We start from the raw sequence: 24,574 nt of genomic DNA on the forward strand, positions 1-24,574 counted from the left end.
CTTACATTGATGACTATGCAAACATAACTCATTTTCCCCTGTTTTTGACACACTTCTAAGTAAAATATTCATATTCCTGGGCTTTGGAAATTACTTAAGTTTATCTGTGAATATGCAATCATTTGCAATGAGTTAGGAAAAGTGATTTTTTTTTTAAAACACAACCATTTATTGCAAAAGAATAAGTTATGTAAAGTTCAGAATGATGAAGTTCATAGGTTCATAGGTAGGTACTAGGCTATTGGCCCTAGGGCCTATACAAGCCTAGCCAAAAAGGTACCCTGGCTTTTGCCACCCAAGAAAATTATTTTCCTGTGCCCCTGTCAAGCAGAACCACAGAAGCAAACAATCCTCCAAAGATCAGTTCATTTCTTTGCAGCAGCTTTTGCTGCAGACTTGGTTACCTTGGCTGCTCCTCCAGTCTTTTTATCAACTGCCTTGATCACACCAACAGCAACCGTTTGCCTCATATCATGATCAGCAAAATGACCCAGTGGTGGATAGGCAGATTAGCTTTCAACACACATTGACTTGCCTGGTATCATAGTCACAATAGCAGCATCCCAGATTTCAGAAATTTAGGATTATCTTCCAATTTCTTGCCAGAACGTCTGTCAATCTGTTCTTTCAGCTCAGCAAACTTACAGGCAATATGAGCAGTATGGCAATCCAGCACAGGTGAGTATCCAGGACCAATTTGGCCAGGATGGTTCAAGATTATATCCTGTGAAGTAAAGTTGCCAGCTTCCAGTGGATGATCATTTTGCCACATCTGATCTCTTTCACAGATACATTCTTAACATTCTAGCCAACATTGTCACCAGGCAGTGCTTCCTGTAGGGCTTCATGGTGCATTTCTAATGACTTTACTTCTGTAGAAAGGTTAACTGGTGCAAAAGTCGCAACCATGCCAGGCTTCAGCACTCCTGTTTCCACTCGACCCACTCGGACTGTACCAATACCTCCAATTTTGTAAACATCTTGAAGGGGCAGTCGAAGTGGCTTGTCTGTGGGACAAGTAGGGGGGCAAAATTGAATCTAGAGCTTCAAGCAAAGTTATGCCATTAGCACCACCCTCCTTCCTTTCAATCTTCCAGCCTTTGAACCAAGTCATCTTTGTACTGGGTTCCAGCATGTTATCCCCATCCCAACCAGAAATTGGCACAAAGGCCACAGTGATAGGGTTATAACCAGTCTTCTTTATGTAAGCACCAACTTCCTTTGTAATCTCATCAAAATGTTTCTGGCTGTAGGGTGGCTCTGTAGAATCCATTTTGTTAACTCCAACTATTAGCTGCTTAACTCCCAGAGTGTACGCAAGCAGTGCATGTTCACGCTTCTGTTCATTCTTTGAAATGCCAGCTTCAAACTCTCCAACACCAGCAGCAACAATTAATACTGCACAGTCAGCCTGAGAAGTACCAGTAATCATATTTTGATAAAGTCTTGGTGTCCAGGGGCATCTATAATTGTAATGTAATACTTTGTAGTCTTACTTTACTTACTTTGACAAAGCCTGAGGGTTCGTGTTACTTTTTTTTTCAAATATTGCAGGCATGCATGTCTGAGCACAATCATGCTTAAAATGTTTAAGGAAAACTCCAGACTGTGCAGCACTTAAAACTGATTTTTTTTTTTTAGAAAGAAGGGGGGGTTATAATGTTTTATATGAGGTATCCTTTTGTGGACACCCTGACTGTTTCATTAAGAAAACAGAAAGGTAGAGATATGAATGATTGAAAAAGGGAAGAAAAACAAAGAGGGACAACACAAGGAAAACATCAACAGGGTTCAAACTAGTGGTGGCAGTAAAGGATGGGCACTATGTTTTTGTCAAGGGAAACAATCCCCTAATTTTTTAAATATTTTTATATGACAGGGTAGTGTGGATGAAAGATAGGTAAGAGGGTATAGTAAAAAGGATAACGGAAGAAGGGTTGAGGAACTACCAGCAGGAGTCCAGTCCACAGAGCCTCAAACACATCCACTTTCAGATGGCATTGCATTGCAGGACCCCAGTGTTGAGGGGGTTAGAGGCCTGTGTTTGTTTGGTGGTTGGTACCAACAGAGAAAGCATGTCTTCCACACGCTGAAGTAAGGCTTTAACTAGCTGGATTCTCCTGTCTGCTACCTCCATTGGTACATCCTCTACCAAGCTACAAAGCTTCTTTTTGGTGCAGCTTGGCAGGCTGCCACATGTCGAAGTGACTGTTGGACTGGTACCACAACCTCGACCTTGCAAGGATCACCCCAGATGGGCAGAGGGTGAGCATTCCCTTGCCTGGGAGGTATGTGCCCCGCCTGCTCCTAAGGGATTTGAATCTGTAAAAGAAAGGAAAAGAAAAGGAAGAGAAACAATAAATGAGAAAGAAATGCATAATCAATATAAGAAAAAAAACAAAGAAAAAGGAAGCAGAAAGAAACAACATGCAATAAATCCACACATCATGTTTACATGCTATTTCATATACTATTGAAATATTGCAGTGAAATCTTTATTGATGTAAAACCTGTGCACAGGAAGTGCTTATGCATACAGTGGGAATAGCCATGTGGGAAGTGCTTGTGTACTGGTGAAGAATGATAAAAGTAGTGCTTGTGCATACTTCAGATGAAGTCATATGACAAGAACTTGTGACTTCTTAAAGGGCAATGTGTATCTCTCAAGTTATGTGCATACAATACATCCAATACAGTACTAAAAATACCCTTTGTAATTACTAGAAGTAATCAGGTTAAAAGCAGAGTAATGCCGTTTATATTTACATATTTGTAACATTAGCTTGAACTGTAATGGTTTCAGTTGCATTTCTTTTATCTGCAAAGCTATACAAATATTTCCTTATGACGAATTCAGAAAACAGTTTTAAAATTGTACAGCAGTTATACGAGGACATATTTCTCTTTTTTTACATTAATATGAATTAAAATCTTTTTGTTTTATGCTTCTCATACATATTACAAACTAATAAGATGGAATTCTCTTGGACTTCAATTATGCTTACTAGAAAATTCAACAAGCCTTTCTACTCTTCTTTGTTGCTGCTGGTGATTATACTAAATTTATTCGTCAGTTGTAGAGAGATGAAAGAGAAGATAATTCTTGTTCACCTATATTTGCATATATAAAACAACATAAAACAAACAAGGTGGGGGGGTTATGCCCCCCACACCCCCTAACTATATATACTAAATCCAGGATAGCACTACAGTGGGGAAAAGGGCATATACCTTTTACTTGTCTTACAGTACTCTACACAGTGCTATATATACTAAGGTCAGTTGAGTGAAATGAGATTCAGTGAAGTGAGTTTTCAGTGAAGTGGTTGGGGTGAAATGAAATTCAATGAAATGAGATTCAACAAAACAAGGTAGACCCATATATATATATATATATATATATATATATATATATATATATATATATATATATATATATATATATATATATATATATATATATATATATATATATATATATATACATATATATATATATATATATCTATATATATATATATATATACGTGCATGTGTGTGTATGTATGTGTGTATGTATTCCTGTCAGAGCAATAACTCCTTTTTGTTTTCTTTTTTACTTTCTCTTACATATGCATAGCTGTATGAATTTGTACAATGCTCCACCAATATTTCTTGCCATCCAAGAGAGAAGTATGAAATGTGTGTGAAATGTTCAGGTGTAACAATCACAAACACAGAAATGTAGCAGCTCATTGAAGTTTGCATTTCCTTTGCTGTACAAATGTGTCTGATTTGATAGGTAATGAAGAAGTAAAACATTTCTCAGTAAAGTTTATTCTGGTCATTCACTTGGCACAACAATCCTCAGCCCCCCAACCCCCAACTCTAACTGAGGTGTGGTGTATCAGACTTTAGCCATGTTGCACGTGCAAGTAGAAATACTTTTCAACAAACATCTCTGTCAATCAAATGTTTTAGTTATATTTATATGAACTACACAAAACTGGCTTCATGTGATGTAACTATTAAGTCATTTTATTATACAATAATAATAAATTTTAATGTGTAATTGTAAATTTATTTTCAGCATTTATAAATCATTAACAAATACTTCTTGTAACACAGAACATGATTTACAGAGCTACATGTACAGATTATTATTTAATAAGCATATGTCACATTTGTATATATTATGAACATCTGTTACCATATTACTCGTATGCATCTCTTTTAAAAAGCTGCATGTATGATTACAAACACGCTCATGTTTTCATCTGCATTACATAATAGTATTGTAACTAATTTTCAGGTATGCTCATCTTTCTTAGAAAATGCCTTTAATTATGCTAACTTGATAAACTTTTTTTTTTTTTATCTTTAACGATTCTAGGAAATAGTGAACATTAGGAAATTATTTTTTTTTACTAGAGATCAATGGCCTTTTTGACAGTACTTGTTCTAACCACTTGGCCAGTTGGTCAGCTCTATGCTTCTGCAAGTCATCAAAGTGATGATCGCACTGCTGGCTGAAACAGGTTATACCTGTCAAGGTTGCCAAGGAAGTGGTCACCCAGCTCCTGACAGGTATCAATTTTTTTTCCAGGAGGTGTGAAGTGTCCATACCTTGATCTCTTCCCTATAAGAATTATAGAGAAGTTATCAGTCTCCTTGTCTGGCAAGTTAGGAGTGCAGCCTGGTGCCTTCACAGGTGATGCCATCATTCGAAGGGCCAGAATACCAATCAGGAAAGTATGGTCAGGGATTTATTAATCAAGGATAGAACCTCTCCCTGTGGGGTGTGACATCACCCTAACCAAACCCTGTTTACTAGCAGGGGCATTACAAAAGCTATATATATATATATTATTGGCATGTTTGGTTTAACAAAAACTGCTTTGGCACATACTTATTTTTTTAAAGGAAACCAGTTACTTTTTGCAACTATGGTTGATTAAACTGGCAATATATGATTAATACTGGCTATTGCTAATGCTCATTTGCAAAGGTAATTTTTTTGCACCATAAAACTAGCATGTCTCATGTAGTACAGTAGGATTTTTTTTAAGTTTTCCTTTTTGGGGAGGTTGAAATAAATGCCATTATGTGTGCTATTCTTAACTGTTAGGAAATGTATGATTTGTTTGATGTGCTCAGGTGTGACACACAATATTAGATGGGCAGGGATTACACTTCAGATTGCTGTAAACTTAACATTTGAATGACTCCATTTTGAATTTTTTAATGATATTCTGATTTTGGTTAGTCTAGGGCCATTCATGCATGTTTGCAGCAAGCTTTTTACAGCTGTAGAGTGCTGCAGACTGCAAAGCTGTCCACAGTGCATCCATGTCAATCTGATGTGCATTCATGTTACTTTCACCATGTGTGCATGATCGGTGAAAACCTGAAATTCATTGATACATCTCTAGACATACTTGCATACTAACACGATTTATACAGAGTAATGTAAATTAGCATAATTTGTGTATAACACACATAAATGGCCCTGAACTTACTCAAAAATAATTGAGCATCACCGTATTAATTTGCTAGGGAACGCAGCACTGTAGCAGTTAGCATTGTTACCTCACATCAAGTGGTTCTCTGGTTCAGTTCTCAGCTGGGGTGCCTTCTCTGTGGGGTCTGCATGTCCTCCCTGCATTCACGTGGGTTTCTTATGGATGGTCTGGTATCCTCCCACATTCCAAATACATACAGTAGGTGGACTGGAAACTCTAAATTGGCCCTAGGTGTGAATGCATGCATGAGAGTGTTTGTGGTTCACTCTCCAAGGAGGGTTGAGCCTTGGGCTAGCAACCTGAGCCTGTAACACCTGTACCTGCTACAAGTTGCTCATTGCCTGATGTACCACATGGTGCATAAATTGGTAAGAGAGAGAGAGAGAGAGAGAGAGATTAATTTGCTGATAGGTGGCAAATGCATTAGGTTTCTGCAGACTTATTAAAGTAAGGAAAAATGTTAAAAAATATTTTAATTTAATAAGAAACACTTCACAATATATGTCATTAATGAATTAAGTGCCATATTTAATTTCTCTCTATATATATAATGTACATGTTATGATAGTAATGACTGATTGCTGGGGTTGTGTCATTTGGAAATTAGATTTCATGACAGCAGCAATAAAAATGATTGCTGATGACAGTAAATGGTCATTACTGTGGTATAATTTACTCATTGTGCATACCTGGGTATAAACAAAGTCATTCACTACTGACGTTCTACAGTGCTAGGGATATCAATAGGCATGTGTAATGAACTGGGGATTTCTGGAGTGACAGTGATAAAAAGGCAGTATTATGAGTACATGACAAAGGCAGTGGGTAGAGCAAGGATAATGTTTGTGACAGAAGTGATTGCATTCATGAGCTGAATTAACTGTTAGTAATACATTGCAATTGTACATGGCTATATTGATATTTCTGTATGTAATTATATCGTTTGTGTTAAGTAACATTTTTATTTACTGTGGGTGGCAGGAAGGCTTAGCTAATATTTTGTAATTTACAAGATGATTACATACAAACATTATCGTCACACTTTCTGACTGTGTCCTTTTCCCCCTATGTACTAATGATGGAAAATATGGGATCGAAGCAAAAAAATAATTATTTTGGCCATGAGGAAAATTATCTCCTCATGGCAGCACATGGGATATATTGGAAACTTCTTTTTTGCAAAGGGGGTCCAGACAAGCCTGGAGTAACTTGGCCTGGATGAAGTAGTTGTTGACATTAATGCAGTGGGTGGCAGAAACTTGACCATTGGCACAATGCAAGAAATGGGCAAATGATATGGTAGCACATGCTAGAAGTAAGATCAGGCAGATAATGCAATTTCCCATACCACCATGGAGGGCTCCAAATCTTATTCAATTAACACGTGATGAGGAATACCTTCTATACATCCATGGTTATGACTATGACACAAGATGGCAGAACAGGAATAATTAGAGGTGGTGTGGGCACTGCTGCATCTTGCTAATGTCTCCAGAAATAGCAACACTCATCTGTTTATGAAGGCTGGATTAAAATCAGTAGCATGTTTATAAAGATAACTGAATGCTGTCAGGGAATGAGCTCACTACACATGACATAATTATAGGTGAACCTTGTACATCAGCAGATAATGGAAATGAAGGCAGTGTGCATGATGTGACCCATTCACCCCTTGTTAGCATGCATTACTGTATGCTATTCCATTATTATTAATGCTTTCAAATAATTTTACAGGGTCAATGCCAGAGGCAAAGTATACTAATATAGTTGGATAATATCAGCTGTGTAATGGATGCTGCTGTTGTTGCTGCTGCTGATGATGATAACATAGTTATATTTATAAGGCAACATGAGGAAAGTGACAGATAGTCCCTAAGTTTAATGGCAGGATCTCTCACCCCACAACATGTTAGTAACTCTGCAGAAAGTGACAAGGCATCACAATGTCAAGCACATGTTGACATGCCACTCACACTTGTATAGGAAGAGCACACCTACACCTCTATACCAGTATCTCCATACCCAGAGCAACACTTTGAGGATGATGGCAAGCATTAAGAGGTAACAGTGTCCATAATGACACCTTTACAAAGGGGAGCCAGCTGCAGAAATTTCTTAGAGCTACTCCAGGAGACAAGTACAGCATTGGCTGCCCAACAAGAAATGTGCAGCGACATTGTTAGGATTTAGACCAGTGCACACAGTCAGTTGGAAATGTTCAGAGTCCTCCAGAGTATGCATGCTGATTTCCAGCACTACTTGGAAATGGCACAATGTATGAATAATGCCATGATCACACTGATACATAGTATGGTGGCTGCTTCCATTCATACACCAATTAGAACATACCAGAGTCAGTCTAGAGTCAATCTTGCAAGGGGCAGAGGAAAGTGCACTGTCTAGACATGTGGAAAAAATCACTTAATAATACTGTTGTTCCTCAGTAAATAGAAAAGGTGAAAGCACAACATATATCATGCAGGCCATGTCAGCATTCATAAGCACCAACAAGTATCTCACTTTTGAGCTTACAATTACAGTAACACAGCGCTGTCAAATCAGTGTCAGCAGGATCACCTGGATCAAGTAAGTCATGACATTGGACCAATTCACTTTACAGTTCTCATGGTAGACTCCTTTCCAAAATCACATTCAGCATCATCTAGCCTATTTATAGGAGAACTGTATGATTCATTTGATTTTAAACTACCATGAATCCACTTCAAAGATACAGCTGTATGTTTAACTGGAATGGGGTTGGAAGGGGCTAAGTCTGCAAACATTTATGCGTTTCATCCTTGACATAGTATGTACACTATCAATGAAAGTTAAAATCATTGCTACATAGATTACCATTCCTACAGGTGGCAGTAACATACAACATGAAAGTAGTAATGCACAAAAACGTTCAGAAGAAATATAATAATAAGCAAGTGACACATTAAAATGAGTATCCTGTCATGTAAACTAACTACTGCCACTTCACCCTCACCACTGCACAAATTGTGATAATTTGTTACGCTTCTGAAGTCAGAAATGATTGTGTATGACAGCATAAAACTAATCTGATGTGCAGTATCACAGAATAATAAGAGATGTCATAATATGAAAGAAGCAGTATAATACATTTTTATTAAATTTGAAATGCATTAACTCATGATGTATTTCACTGTTGTCAGTATTCATTACTTTTGCATACTTAAGTGGTACAGTGAACTTATTCATCAAAGAATGCAAAACTGTGAATTATATTTTATATGATGCCTTATGACATCACTGAACATAAGTCAGTGAGCACTAAGGCATGACTTTAAGCAACAATAATATGAGTAACTTTTCCAAAAGATAATAAAAAATTATTTTAAGGTGAGAGAGAATGTCAGATGAACAGTGACAGCAGACCATGCACCACACAGCATAGCTACATATATCACTGTACTCTATGTGTTTTTTTACAATAAAGGAAACACTAACCTTAATGTCATGGTCCATAGTTCTGGAATAAACACTGCCTCTTTAGCTGACCAGCCACATGTTGTGCATGAGCCTGCCACATAAGGTCCCCTACTACTGCTGCCAGCTGGTCATCATTAGTTATACTGGGACTAAAACTGGAAGCTGCAGTGACAGCATGGATCACTTCATCATCAGACTGGTGCATGATAATGTTATGCAGAATACAACATGCAGCAAATACTCTACACACAGTCACTAGGTCATACAAAAGGTCACACCCAGACTCATCCTGGCATGTAAAATGGCTCTTCAGAAAGCCAAAGAGTCCCTCAATGACAATACAGGGCTGGGACAGGGATGTGTTATATGTCTCCTCTGCAGCCCCATGTCAATTTCTCACTAGTGTCATGGCTCCAGTGGATATTCAACATCACCTGAAAAAAATAAAAAAAAGCAAAGGAGAGTGAATAAAGGAGGAGACTAAAAAAGTTTTGTATTCAGCAATACATTTTATCATGTATAACCACTTAAATACAATATTAAAAAAATATTTTTCCACTTACCAAATAAATGACAATTGGGCATCCTACTGTATAGGAAGAGATGGTAGAGAGAGCTAGTGTGCCAGATATGGGAATTGTGTGCACTGCCAGGATACTGGGCAGAGACATTGATGTACTCCCCATGCGTCTCACACTACCTGGCAATTGATTGAATGATAGCCCTTCATATTGTGATACCACAATCCCTGTGGATTAGAAGGGGACCTAATTGCAACATAGGTGCAATCTATCACACTGAGTGCCTCAGGGCAACATACCAGCCTGTAAAAAGCACACATAGTCCTAACTTGGTCTTAAGGTGACACCAGAAAATAGATATACTGATCCACATGTGCCAAGAGTACATCCAGGAACTGCTGCAGTATCCTTGAGGCAGAAGCCTTCTGAGATTCTCAGTGTGTCAGCAGTCTGTCTTTGGAAATCTCCATAGTAGTTCTAATGAGGGCTATACATAACTTGTTCTCCACAGGAATAAGAAGCCCATGCATTCCTCCACTGCCCGTATGGAGGTCAAACATACCCACTACGACCCTTATAGTGTCCCTGCCCACTCTGAACCTATCAAGGATTTCCTGATTGTTAAAGTTATAATAAGTTATCCTTTGCTAATTTTTTTCACCTTCTTGGCTGGTGTGTGCCACTGGACTCAAGCAGTTTGGGCCCAGTCAAGACAAACAAATCAGACCTGAAAAAAGGAAAGGTAGTAGTAGATGACAGTATTTTGCAACTTAAATACATTAAATACATTTGGCAAGGCTTCCCTTTATATAGCACAGCTGTAACTGGTCTGTAAAAGCAGGAAAAATTAATTGTGAATAACAGACAATATAAAATATATTTCATTAGCATATGAAGATTTACATCATTCCTCATTTCCATCTTATGATTTGTACATTTGCATAAGCACATTCAATGTCATTGGGCACTTGTGTAAATGGCCTCTATGAATCACAGCTCAGCTGTATTTATCCACAGACATCAGGAATAGCCTAAGTGCAGTTGCATAACTGACTGACTATAGCCTAAATATAGCATTTCAGGTATAAAACATTCATATTACATGCATATGTTATAACTTCTGATCAGTTATTTGAATTCAGGTTTGAGGATTATCTTTTCAGGTAATGCAATTTCCGCTAATGGCAATTGCCTAAACACCACAAACACAGAAAAATACTGTTTTCTCTGTACACCCAAATCCCTTCTCCTCACAGGCAGCCTTTCCAATATAATCACCTTTGAGGTCACCTTTTCAGAGGGAAAGTGCTACTCGCTTGATAGGAGCCTTAATTAAAAATAGAAAAATATATTCACCAAATCACATTTCTTGAATTATGTGCTGTCAAGTTCTAACTTGATGAATATTTCCTATTATCACTGATGACAAGGAAGGCACCAAAAACACAAAAACCTATAAAACAAACTAAAATGAAAAGTATAGAGTATGCAAAACAGGTCAGAGAGCACTCTTTGACTAGAAAGGCTAAAAAGGCAGAAACTGCAGTCAAACATGACAGCCATAAACTCTTTGAAATCATTTTCATCAAAATGAGTCCTTACTCAAAGCATGGCAGAGTATCAATATACCAAAATAGTCTAACAATCAGAAAAGCAGGGAATCAAATGGTTCTGTGGGCAGAACATTTCAGACAGTTCCTCAATAGTCCTTACCTAAATATCCTTGATGGTAAGCTCAAGCACCAGTTGCAAAGGCCTAAAACCTTTCAGCCCCAAACATAAAGGTAAATCTGCCAGTATTAAGTGAAATCAAGGAAGCAATGAAAATGTTGAAGCTTAAAAAGAAGATGAAATGACAATATGCCATTTAAGGCTACAATTGTTGCAGATTTAAAAGCACTTGAGAAGCTGTTTGAACATATCTGGACTATAGAATCAGTCCAAGCAGACTGGTGTAATATGACAATCATTCTTATCTATAAAATAGATATAGGAAAGCACCTGCAAACTACCACGAAATTAGTTTACTTCCTGTTGCTAGTAAAATACTAACATCATTTATTAGGTACATTAGATCCACACAATGAAACAAACAGGGTGGCTTCACAAAGAATCAAGGGTTCAAAGTCAAATATTTACTTTTCATAATTTCTTGGAAATGAAAACAGAGTGCAATCAACCACTAATTATGGCCTTTCTATATTTTCTGTAGCTTTTGACTGTGCACAGGCCTAGTAAATGGAAAACTCTAAAAAAAATGTAAAAGTTCATCAATGTTCTACAAAGTCTTTACTTAGGCGTACAAAGTAAGGTAAAGGTAGGCATCTTGCAATAACATCTCTTCAGCACTAATATAGGTGTACATCAGGAATGCTCAACAGCAGCAACATATTTTAAGCATATCTAAGCTCTCTCAGAAAACAATGGCATAAAGTTTAGCAACTCTTAGCTCACAGACAATGACAATACTGATGATATTTATTACCTAGGGCAACAAAACAGTTAAGTGCATAGCTTTCTAATACTAGGGCAAATAAGTAGGGGAATCACCATGTGAAGCATATCTGAGAGACAGTTTTCATACATGTAAAAAGTTCACATATGATTTTGTCATGTAACTATTAGTGACATATGTTTGTTTGATGCTAATTTCCCATAATGCATTTCATCAGATATTTTGCTAATGTTTTCAGTCTGAAGAATTCTTACAATGAGACAAAATTGCTTTTTGGCACAGGGTCTAACCTTCAAAAGCTCATCAAAAGATAACTCACTTGCTTTGCTAGACGTTTTTGACCAAAACTCCTCCCAGACAAGATTAATGATTACTGGCAGTTTCCTTTTCCTATTACCTCCACTCTAATACATTATTTTTGCAGTGGCCTAGGGTATTACTCACAGGTCCCAAGGTAATAGGTCCAGTTCACCTCCCCAAGGAGTCTGTGAATCACCATTAAGAAGCTGCATGCAAATGAAGAACACTACTTACAAATCTGTTTGGATGATCCATTCTCATCCACTATTGCCTAATGACACTAACTGCCAAGACCAATAAATAAGCACCTATCTAGGCATGTCTAAGGGTCAGCTCCCGGTGTTTTCTCCTGTCTACCTGATGAATCTGGGCATCTTGGGGCAATGCAGCAATTGCCTCATGTACACAGACAACCCTCTCCTCCTACCTTCCAACACTACAACCAGTGAGAGATGCACTTATATAGCCAAACTGGAAGCAAAGCTCTCTTCACCAAGACTGGACTAGACAGTCAAGAGGAGAAGGTAAACACTTGCACCACACCACACTCATCACATAGTCCCTCAAAACCTACACCACCAAAACATACACATAGAAACACAAAACACACACCTACATTCACGGAGGCTCTCAATAAAAATCTACCCAAGCAATAGGGACCTCCAAAGCAGAAACGCAAGCAACCTCCACCCCCCCAACACAACCCAAATGACACATAGCCCACAAACTCAGTGTGCCACTCAAACACAGCCCATAAGGCATAACAACGTACCCAACACTCTAGTCATAGGTGACTCTATAGTCAGGCACACTGATGTTCCACTCACCAGGCTAAACAAGGAGAAAGTTACTGTCAGCTGCCTGTCAAGTGCCAGGATCCACCACATAATGCATGCACTCAGGTCACTCCACAACAAGTACAAATATGACTCTGTCATTGTCCATGTTGGTGTGAATGACCTGAGACGTACCTCCCTGGACTACATGAAAAGAGACATGGAGGAGCTGTCTGATCTTGTAGCCCAGGCAGGTATGACCCTAGCCCTGAGTAGCATCCTGCCATCACCCAGAATGATACCACAGTACAAGGGCAAAATGACTGACTTCAACAATTGGCTAAACTTCTGGTGTCATTCTAAGGGGATCCAGCATCTGTCTGCCTGGGACGACATGATCGACAAACCATGATGCTTTGCCAGAGATGGCCTGCACCTGTCCCCCTTGGGATTCCGGATACTAACAAAGGCACTTGCCACCCCTATAGTGCCTTTTTAGGCAAGGTTCAAATTACAAATTCACCACTGTAACAGGTACAAGCAAGAAAAATCTGAGGGTAACGCTACTTAATGCCAGAAGTCTAAACCTCAAAATGCACTCACTCGAGGCACTCCTTAAAATGAAGAACATCGATATATGTGCAGTGACAGAGACCTGGTTCAAGGCTCCAGAGAGCACCCCTGCATTACCAGGCTATAATTCATACCACACCTTTCGGCCACCTAACCTAGATCGAAACACTAAATGTGGAGGTGTGTCCATATTCATCAAGGATATCCACACCTCCAGGCTAGTTGCTCAGCATAATGCATCCGAGATTATCCAAGTGCAACTAACTCTGGGCAAGACCGCGATTCAAATTGTAGCTTGCAGATCCCCCACCATGCCCCAGGATTCCCACTCCTCATTTCTTGATACAATGGAAAATATTAGGGTACAACCTAACACCCTAATAATGGGCGATTTCAACTACCCCACCATTAACTGGGAAAATGACTCATGTACCAACTCTTGTGCTCAACGTTTTCTGGAATTCATAAATTCCAATGCCTTGGATCAACTTATCCACACCCCCACCAGGGGCAGCAATATCCTAGATCTGGTCGTTACCAACAATGGCAACTGGTGTTCCACACCAGAGGTCAATTCCTCATTGATCAGATCCAACCACAAGCTAATCACCCTAGACATCCACATCCCACCCTCACCCCCCATTAGGGAAACCACCGTAAAAAATTTCTCCAAAGCCAACGTCACGCTTCTTAAGACAGAAGTGGCAAACTTCACGACACCCATGCTGACAGACAATAGAGGTACGACTGCTGAATCCTATAAAAATGCACTTTATAAGCACTTACACGAGTGCATGGATTGTACAATCCCTAACAGAACCAAGATGCTATTATCCAAAACAAGGAAGCTAATCTGGTGGTCCCTACCATAAACAAACTCTACAACAGAAGAAAGAAACTGTTGCAAAAAAGAGTAAAATCCCATGATTGGAGGACCACCATGGTCAGCCTCAGTAAGAAGCTGAGATCCTTCATAAAATCCTCCAAAGCTAGTTACAAAAACAAAATCACCACTGATTCTAAAGACAACCACAAAGCATTCTATAGATATGTAAAGAATCTCAATGGCAACACTCAGATCTCTCTGAGTTACAGCACAATGGCACTAAATATACAGAACTAACTGATATTGCCAACATCCTGGCAGATAGGTTCAGTGCTAACTTTATCCCTGTCTCAGCCCCTAAAGGGCCTATCTCTATACCGGAAGAATGCAAAGTTCCCATAATCACGGCTGCACAGGCAAAAAGCACACTCCCCAAAGTCAAGAACACAGCATCTATGGGACCTGACAACATCCCAGGCTGTGTTCTACATGAACTACAGAATGAACTGGCACCATACCTAAGTACCATGTTCAATCATAGCCTCACCTCAGGCTTTGTGCATACTGAATGGCGCACAGCAACGGTTATCCCACTCCACAAAGGTGGAGCCACCACAGATCCAGGGAACTACCGCCTCATTAGCCTGACGAGCCTGGTCTGCAAGGCTATGGAATGTATCATCATGGAACTTATAAACAATGACATTGGTAATCTCCAAACTCTGGACCCTTCCCAGTTTGGGTTTGTAAAAGGCAGATCATGTCTCCTAAACCTGATAGACTTCTTTGAAGCGGTCAACAAAGCCGTAGATGAGGGTAAGGTGGTCCACACAGCCTATCGAGATCTCACCAAGGCTTTCAACACCATTCCCCACTCTGGAATTATAGATAAACTCACTAAACTAAGTATAAATCACTATGTCACAAGACAGGTTGCCAACTGGCTCACTGACAGAAACCACACTGTGAAAGTAGCAGACTCCAAATCCGACTTCAGACCAGTGACAAGTGGAGTACCACAGGGTTCACTCCTACGTCCCCTCCTGTTTTGTATCTACTTCTCTGAAGTACAGGCTAACACAGAAGGTCTTTGGCTAACAAAGTTCGCAGATGACTGCAAACTAGGAGCCATAATCAAAACTCCTAACGATGTGGACATCCTACAAAAGGATCTCACTGAGACAGATGCCTGGTGGCAATGCCATGGCCTCAAGCTCAATGCCAAAATGTGCATTATCATCCCTTTTGGTAAAAACTCTGTACCCATGAACTACCACATAGGCGATAGTCTACTTAACACCGAAAGTGTGATAAGAGACCTGAGGACACAGGTGGACAGTAGTCTCTACTTTGATAATCACATCGCCACAGTAGTCAGGAAATCCTTCTATGTGGCACACCTCATCACAAAAGATTTCTCATCCAGGAAAAAAGAGGTCATTGTTCCCCTCTACTCATCACTCATTAGACCCATTATAGAGTACAAAGTCCCTTTTAGTATTTACCTCACAAGACATCTACAACAACTGAAAAGGCCACAGAAATACCTCACAAAGAGGACTACTGGCCTCAAACAGATGCCTACGCAGACCGTCTCAAAAAACTCTAGCTTTACTCTGCGCATATCGCCTACTCAGAGGCGATCTCCGCCTAACATACAAAGCTATTTCAAACCCAGAGCTGTTGGACATGTTCCACTTAAGGAAATCCCAATCCCTCCGACCTAAATGCTCTAGGGGCCTAAACCTTGTCACCACAATAAACAGAACATTCTGGAGGGATAGATTCCTGTCCCAGAGACTTCCCATACTCTGGAACAAACAACCTATCTATATCAAACAAAGCTCCTCATTAGCACTCTTCAAGAAAAATGTTGATGACTGGATGGGAGATATGAAATTCACCCCGGGGATCACCTCTGTGGCTCTGCTTTACAGGGGCACAGGAAAATAATTTTCTTGGGTGGCAAAAGCCAGGGTACCATATGGCTAGGCTTATACAGGCCCTAGGGCCAATAGCCTTGTACCTACCTATGAACCTATGAACTTCCAAACATGACCAATTGGAAGAACAACGTATGTGGCCTCTCAGACTATGGCTACATACTAATGAAATGCTGAAAGTCAATGACATCATTGGCTGAAATAAAAGAGACACTTCATTGGCTCATTTTTTCTCTTCTTGTTATATACATCCATGAACTACCTTTGTGAAGATGCTCCTACTTTATTCAGTTTAAATGATGCATATAAGATTTTCCTATTTTCTTAACATATTTAAAGATATCTAGTGGTCTAAGACAAAGTGTTTATCATTAATAGATGTTCTAGATGTTATTTAACTTTTGCATTGACATGCACTAAGAGCAAATTATTAATAAAATACTTTTACAAATGATTTGTATGGCTTCACCCATTTTCCTTTTACAAAGTCATGCCTCATATCTTTAGCGGTAGTACAAAGAACTTAATACTACAATTTGTTAGTCATCATTTTCCACTTCTGCAAATATAAGCATGAAGCAGGTATCTGCTGAAAATGTTTGTGGGATTAAGTCCTAGCTTAGACAGTTCATTTACTTTATAAGATCAGCTTAAACCTATATATCACTGTAACCATTACCAGGCAACAAATAAGGCAATTAGCTGGTGATATATATTCCCTTGCAAGATAAGATAACCAATTGCCTAGAAATTGCTATTTCAACATAAATCCAAAAGCAGTGGAAAGTGCAGAGAACAGCTACATGTGGGACATGGCTGAAACTTATTAATGAAGATATTACAGCACTGAACTTTAGCATACAAGACAGCAGGGTAGCAGCACAAAATAGAAGATAATAGGTAGCAGTTATCTATTTTCAGTGCAAATCAAAAGCAGACAACTATTTTATTTATTTCATTTTGATACAAGGTTAGGTAGACTGGCCTGATAACCCCTTTCAGCTATCATCCAAGCCATAAGTTAGCAGAGTAATTTGACATTGAATTACAATAAGGAAATACATACAATGATTCTATACAGTTTACGTACATTTGAGAAAAGATGGACTCAATAAATGCATTGTGTACATAAAGAAGAACAAGCAGACAGTTTTGAACAAGATAGAACACTATGACTTGAATAAGACTCTGCCTTTTAAGTGAGCAGTAGCAATACCAGTACTTAAGTCAATTGTGTTGATTACAGTTTTTGGAATATCTTATTCAATGAATTCTAATTTCAACATTGTTATTTCATCTAGACAGACAAAATAAACATACACTTAGTTATGTTGTTAGAGTTAGAACAAATATACATATTTTTTTCCACGTCAGAAGTTTTCTTCTTCCTGGAAATTTTGTTTTTCCTGATTTGCATATGTTTAAATATGTCTAAAGTTATTTACAGTATGTAATTTCCTATATAGGGATTGTGAAGAGGATTGGGTGTATATGTTATATGGACAAATGATGCTATAGAGAATATTAACAATGGAAAGGTCTTAGTTTTCTAGTGGGATGAATATAAGTGGAAAAATATTAATAATTCACTTTAAGAATATGAATTCTGTCATATGGGTCTTACAAAATGATATATGTAAAGAAGTGCTGTATAATTTAGTGGATACAGCTTAAGCATAAATACATTAGAAAAAACAATGCCACTATTTTATTAAATGTGGTTGTAGAACAGACTACATCTAAGGATGAATTCCATATGATGGGATGAAACAGCTACCCCAACTTTCAAAGTGGACTGAATTGCAGAATATGCATATGAGATGGCAAGCAGAGCTAACCATGAATTGGCAAGTGAGGGTGCAGTGCATATGGATCCAACTACATCGCAAGGCAGACTACTGCCTGCCACCATAAATGCCTCAAACCCAAGGCTTATCCCTGTGCTGTATAATGAGGTTACATAAAGGATCTACTATATCTCCATGAGTTTCAGTGGTTGAAGCTTCAACTGGATTAATAAAAAATGACTAACGATTTGACCCTGTGAAGAAGTTATAAAAAGCAACCTCCATAACCCCATACCTAAGTATACTAACTCCATGATTATATAACAATGAAGAAATAGATCATGCAAACCACGTTCCTGCTTGTAAGCAAACAGAAACTCTGTAAAGGTAACAAGCCAGCTAAAAATGGAAAGAAGTGACTGGCATTCAGTCTGCAATAAGCTAATATTGATGCTAAACATTTTGTGAATCCCCTTGAAGTTGTAGATAACCCAGTGGGTAATGCAGAGAACTGATAATGTGACCCAGAAACAGAGAACCTTAGAAGTGTCCTGGACCCTATGGCAATGGGACTATTGTAGTAAGCATCTTTCAGGTTTAGAGTCACCCAGTAACTCATGTGAGGAATGAGGAATAGCAGCTTCTCTAAGGTCAACATTTTGAACTTTGGAACTTTCACATGCAGATTTAGGAATAAAAGATCCAGTACTGGTCTCCAAGAGGCTTATTTTCTTGGTACCAGAAACATTTTTGAATAGAAGTCTTTGCCCCTTTGGCTGAAAGGGATTGGTCCTATGACTCTCTGGATGTGCAAAGACTGAAGAGACTGAGGAAAAAAATCTGTCTGGTTTGGAGGGTGATGAAATATTCTCCCTGTAAGTAAGTTTTTTATCTAGTGCTATCTGTAACACTCCTGCACCGCTTTAATAATCTAAAATAATCTTCTGATAAAGGGGAATGTTGAGGGTCATTTTTAGGATAGATTTATAGAGCTATTTGCAGTAGCGGGGAGAGGGTAAGGAATGCTGTCATAGTTATGCTGTACTGTTGGTCTGTCCTTTTATTTGAAAAGACCCCTGCTTTTTTATTGTTTTTATCCTCCATCCATTTTTTTAGACTGGTTTTGTTTATTAGATTTTTTGTGTAAGAGGGAGATGTATAAGATTTGTATTGGGATACATGAAATTCTCAGAATTAATTTCTCTCTTTCATCATATTGTTTGAGAACTTAGGTAGAAGAACAGCCAGACAATACCTCCTCACTAAAGACATATCCAAAATTTCAGACTTTATGTCATCAATGAACTTTTTCAGTTATGTATGCAAGCATATCTTCTCAACACTGTAGCAGTAGCCCTAGACACAATATCTGCACAACCATACATACTCTTCAAAGCATGTGTAGGTACCTGAGAAAGGAGAGAAACACAGGTTCAAAAAAAGCTTTCTTTTGCAGAAAGAGTGGAAACAAATTCCCTTAGACTGTCAATATGACCCAACATAAATGTCCACATATATGTCTGGTAATTAAAAATTCTGAAGCCTAAATTCTAAGAAGAAAATATTCTCTTACATATACAGTCCAACATTTTACCCTCCTTATCACCAGCTGAAGGGTTGTTATATATGGGACACATTTGAAATGGCAGTTGAGTCTGAACTAAAGTGAGAGAAGAAATGTATTAGCCTGAAGTATCTTGTACAGTATATCTGCATTTCTATAGACTGAATGCTGGGTAGCAGAATAAGTACAGGCAGAATTCAACACATTCTCCTGAGCTAGTAATATAGGGGGATGTGAGAAGAATGAAATATATCTATTTATAACATATCATAATATTTCCTCAGTTCTGTAGAATGTCTATTTGTTCTCATTAAAATACCTCATTCATCCTAGTAATGGTCTCCTAAGAGAAAATTCCTCCACAGGAGGATATAAATTAAAGTTTTCTTCACAATCAGAGAGATAGGCTTGGTAATCTGCAGAAGATGTCCCATCTCTGTCAAACTCAGAATCATCATACCCTGTTTCTTCAGGAATAAATTTACAAGGAATGCCCATCTGTAAAGGCTTCTGCATACCAGGATTTACTGCTTGTAATGCCTGTCTAGCCAAGGTATGGAATTCATGTTTTTTTTTAACAGTAATAAATTTATCAGAAGAGCTATATTTAACCTTTTATTTTTTCTTAAAAAGAGCTCCATCAGGAGAGGATATACTCAAAGGAGGATGTCTGCCAGATCTAATGGCTTCTTGCCACAGTTATCCTGAGAAAAATCTCTCTGAGTGTCATGCAGACCCAGAGACAATGGTTCTCCTGTATCCATAGCAGACACTGGAACAGCCAAAGATGTCTGACCCCTGGTTCATGCTGGCAGACAGGATTACAGCAAAGGAAGCTGGAAAAATATGTGACTGGATGGAGGAACAACTAATGACCAATGCATGTTCACCCACTATTGCCTGATGTATAGAGTGAGTCCACCATAGTGGCAAGTACACCTTGGTAAGATATTTTTTTCTTTCTATGTAATATGGAAAAAAAGTCAGCGAGACTGGGTGAGTATCCATGCTATAACCAGAGAAGAACCACCAAAAGGCAGTAAGTACAGCTGGAGTAAGTCAATTGGAAGGTAAACTCACATTGAATGTTCACAATAGTACAGTTATACTTAGAAGTACCTTAGGTTATAAAAATTAAACGTAGAACAGAATTCCCCTATCAGTAGTGTTTAAACACTCACACACACACACTCTGACAGAATCAAAATGGCACTTAGGCTGTCATGAAGTGAGCTTAAGCATTTCACTGACACTCGTACTTCTCAACTGTCCAGATTTTCACAGGATATCCAGATTTTTGATTCATATTTTTGGTCTGTTCTTCATAAAATTTGTGGTTGTCTGGATTTTTGTGGCAAATCAGTGAGGATTGAATTCATTTAATAATGAAAGGCATTTGAGTTTCAGACTTTATATCCTTCAGAAAACGTATGGTGACACAAGACCTTTTATTCTAGCAACTTTCTAAGTTTACAAGAGCAGTATTTAAAATGTGTCCCTATTTTTGGGACTTACCCCCCCCCCCCATTATTTTTGGCTTTGTCTAGATTTTTTTTGTGCTAAGAGGTTGAGAGGTATGCTGATACTCAAGTTTCCAAGTCATTCCTGTGTAAACTTTTCTGTCCCAGAAAATTTAAAGTTTATACATGTAGTACAGAATTTGTCATAAAATCAACCCCAAAAACCTTAATAAACACTATAAGCTAATATTAGCAGTCGCTTACAGTAAACTTTTGATGTCGACAAAAACACTAGGTTTCTTAAAGGGGAAATACTGTTTTAGTCAAAAAATAGATAAAACGCTATTTTTCTTAAAAGGGTAACAGTAATAATTTCTGAGTGGAAGGCTTCCCCAATGTGGACTTATCTGCCAAAAAGGAAGCTCTTAGCTAATTGCTAATCCTGTGAAGCCTGAGAGAAGTGTCTTCTTGAGAATATAAGAAAGTACAGAAGAAAGTATCAAGCCTAGTGCTGATTTTCCTCATTGGGATTAAGCAGCCATCAGTCACAGTAAAGAAGTTGCAGGGAGTACCAGAGCTTTTTGAAATTGGCCAGTTGTTGTTTCCTAGGTGGGAAACAACTCCTATAGCCTGAGGGCTACTGCAGCAGTGTGAATGCTGAACATCTTCATTTAGTCTTAAATCATATAACTACACATCTATTTTACTATAGGCCACATTCATTTCACTCATAGACAGTTGTCTGTAAAAATCATAACTGTTAAGCATCAGGTTTGTGCTGATATCATATTCATCAGAATCCATTATTCCCCACCACCACCTTTAACAGGTTTTATAATACGAATGGGGCCATCTTGACAAAGTTGTTTAAGGATGGTGCTTTCAGTATTTGTGAGGTTCCTATAAATTTTCCTGTGTTTTGTTTTTCAGCAGACACCTAACGTCCCTTTCACATATTTTTCAAACAAGGTATAATCAATAGGTTGAAGGTGTTGTGCCTTGTCAATGTGTCATGACTGTTATTTTTGCAAAACTATGTTTCAAAATTATTTTTTTCCTAGTGAAAAGCTTCAGTTCTATCAGCACATCAACCAAGCTAGCCCTTCTTGTAGGTACAAAGGAGAACCTTTAATTTAACATATTAATTTGGTCATCAGTGATATCAGTCTCAGTATGATTAAAACATTTTAAATCATCTTTAGTGATAACTCTTACCATTATTTCATTAAAACTACTTAAAATGTCATTAAAAAGACATTATTTCCTGTACAACCATTTTCATTAAGACTTGAACAGTGAGGTACCTGCTGTTCCTGTTGTGATGAGATAGTCCCCTCTGACAAATTCAGTAGTTCAAAATCCAGAGAGGTTGTCATAAAATTCTCTAAAACATCACAAAGCACATTTAATAAAAAAAAACTGTTGTCAGTATTAAATTCCTTGCCATCAGATAACATTATTTCTGATGGCGTTTTTGAAACTTCTGTTCCTCAGGGTTTGGCCCCAAAACATTTCTTTTGGTGATCATAATTCTTCTGAGCTATTCTCGTTTTTCTCTGTGGACCTGGGATATCTAAAAAAATGGATTTGTCATTAACAGGCTCTACATTTTCTCATTTCCCAAATGTATCCAGCGTGTGCAAAGCTTCCCCTTGAATGCAAAAGAAAAGGAAAACCCTTCCTTTGCTGTGGCTTGTATCCCAAATAGTCAACTATTTTCTTACCTTGGAAAAATGGGCAAGCTGCTTTGTCAGCATATTCCTCTTCATTGCATGATATATATATATTTTTTCATTTTTTTCTAGTCACATTTGGGCCACATAGACCTCTAATTTAGAAAATATTAGACTGCACTTTTGTTTAATAGTGGGAAACAATAAATATTCAATTACTTTTTGGCTCTGCCTGGTAATTTCCTTTTGTATTACAGAAATAGTCTCTTAATTGTGTATAATAATAATTTCCAAGTACTCAGTTCCTATTCTGTCAAATAATAGAAATAATTCAAAGTTCAGTTGTGATGCCTTGACTGTACTGGTCTGGTATTCAAATAGTCTTAACCTACTAGCACAATACCTGGTTGAATCCATTTAACCAAGAAGACTCATCTAACTGGAGAAAGAATTTAAACAACATGTTTCTTTTGTATGTCTTCCAGTTCTCCCTTAATCAAATTATTCTCAGTTAAGGGGTGATTATCAGCCCAATCTTGTATTGTGTTAGCTTTCAGAATATTATCTAATATCCTTGGGGGATATATGACTACTGTCCTGGTATAAGCAGACCCAGGTGTTGAAAGTGAGTACTTAAGAATAAGTCTTTTAATATCATGCTACAAGTATTGATGGGCACACTGTGGAATGGCATGGACCATCATGACCAGTGGTTAGACTCTGTTTTCAAACCATGTCCCCATCCCCACACAATATTTAATGGGCAAGTCACTGTTTTATTTTTATTTATTTGTTTATTTTTATTGTTGTTAATTCACACCAGGTATGGGACACAACATTTTCTCAAAACAAACTGGAAACCATAGCATAGTCTTAGAGGAACGATGTGCCTTAGAACAATTTTAAGTTTTAAGAACTTAGTTTTTGCCAAGTTATTGTTCTGAAAGCAAATATAGGGCAATGCTGCTGAATCAAGTGTCTCTACTTTCAAAAAGGCAGGAAACTTATTTTATTAATTATTGACTATTATTTTCTATGAAGATAAAGAATCCTGTGAAGAGGAACAGGGATTGTTGTACCAGAACATCCAACAGTTGATCTATGAACATAAACATAAACATACAAATAAGATGCTTGTGGGTAAAGCTACTAAGACCTGCCAGTTCCTCAGGAATCAATAGCCAGAGACTACACAGGGGCTTTAACCTACACATCTGTTCTTTTCTGTGTGTCATGTCCTGATTTCAATGCATAAAGGCATAGCTAGTGTGAGGAGAAGGTGGCAACTGCACAAGATGTAGCTGTCAGAGGAAGTGATTATCAGTCCCTGCATTCTGTTTGGGAGTACTAATACTATGTAATCAGCTCTCCATATGTTACATAGTGCAGTTTTATCAGGTAAAGATGAATGTCAACACAGTATTTGTGGTCAGGGGTGAAGTGCTCAATGCTCTTTCTACAGTATTTTGCTTATGCTGCTGCAGAAGCAGTTTGTTACAGTTAAAGAGGAACCTTTCTTTGTGTGTGTGTGTGTGTGTGCGTGCGTGCGTGTGTGTGTGTGTGTGTGTGTGTGTGTGTGTGTGTGTGTGTGTGTGTGTGTGTGTGTGTGTGTATGAGTGTGTGTGTGTGTTTCTAATTTGGTCCTCAATTTGAGAGAATACCTTTTTCCTGGATTTACAGTTCAGAAGTGTCAGATCAGATCAGCTATTTCTTTGTCAATACATCACTAGCTTTTTCAT

At 38.1% G+C, this 24,574-nt stretch overlaps 1 pseudogene; it reads right to left on the minus strand.

The window, feature by feature from the left end:
• Positions 1-360: 360 nt before the first annotated feature.
• LOC122808372 lies at positions 361-4,700 on the minus strand (annotated as a pseudogene).
• Positions 4,701-24,574: the final 19,874 nt, after the last annotated feature.

This window comes from Protopterus annectens, chromosome 8.part0 (assembly GCF_019279795.1).
Source record: "Protopterus annectens isolate FY-2018-M chromosome 8.part0, PAN1.0, whole genome shotgun sequence".
Taxonomy (NCBI): domain Eukaryota; kingdom Metazoa; phylum Chordata; order Ceratodontiformes; family Protopteridae; genus Protopterus; species Protopterus annectens.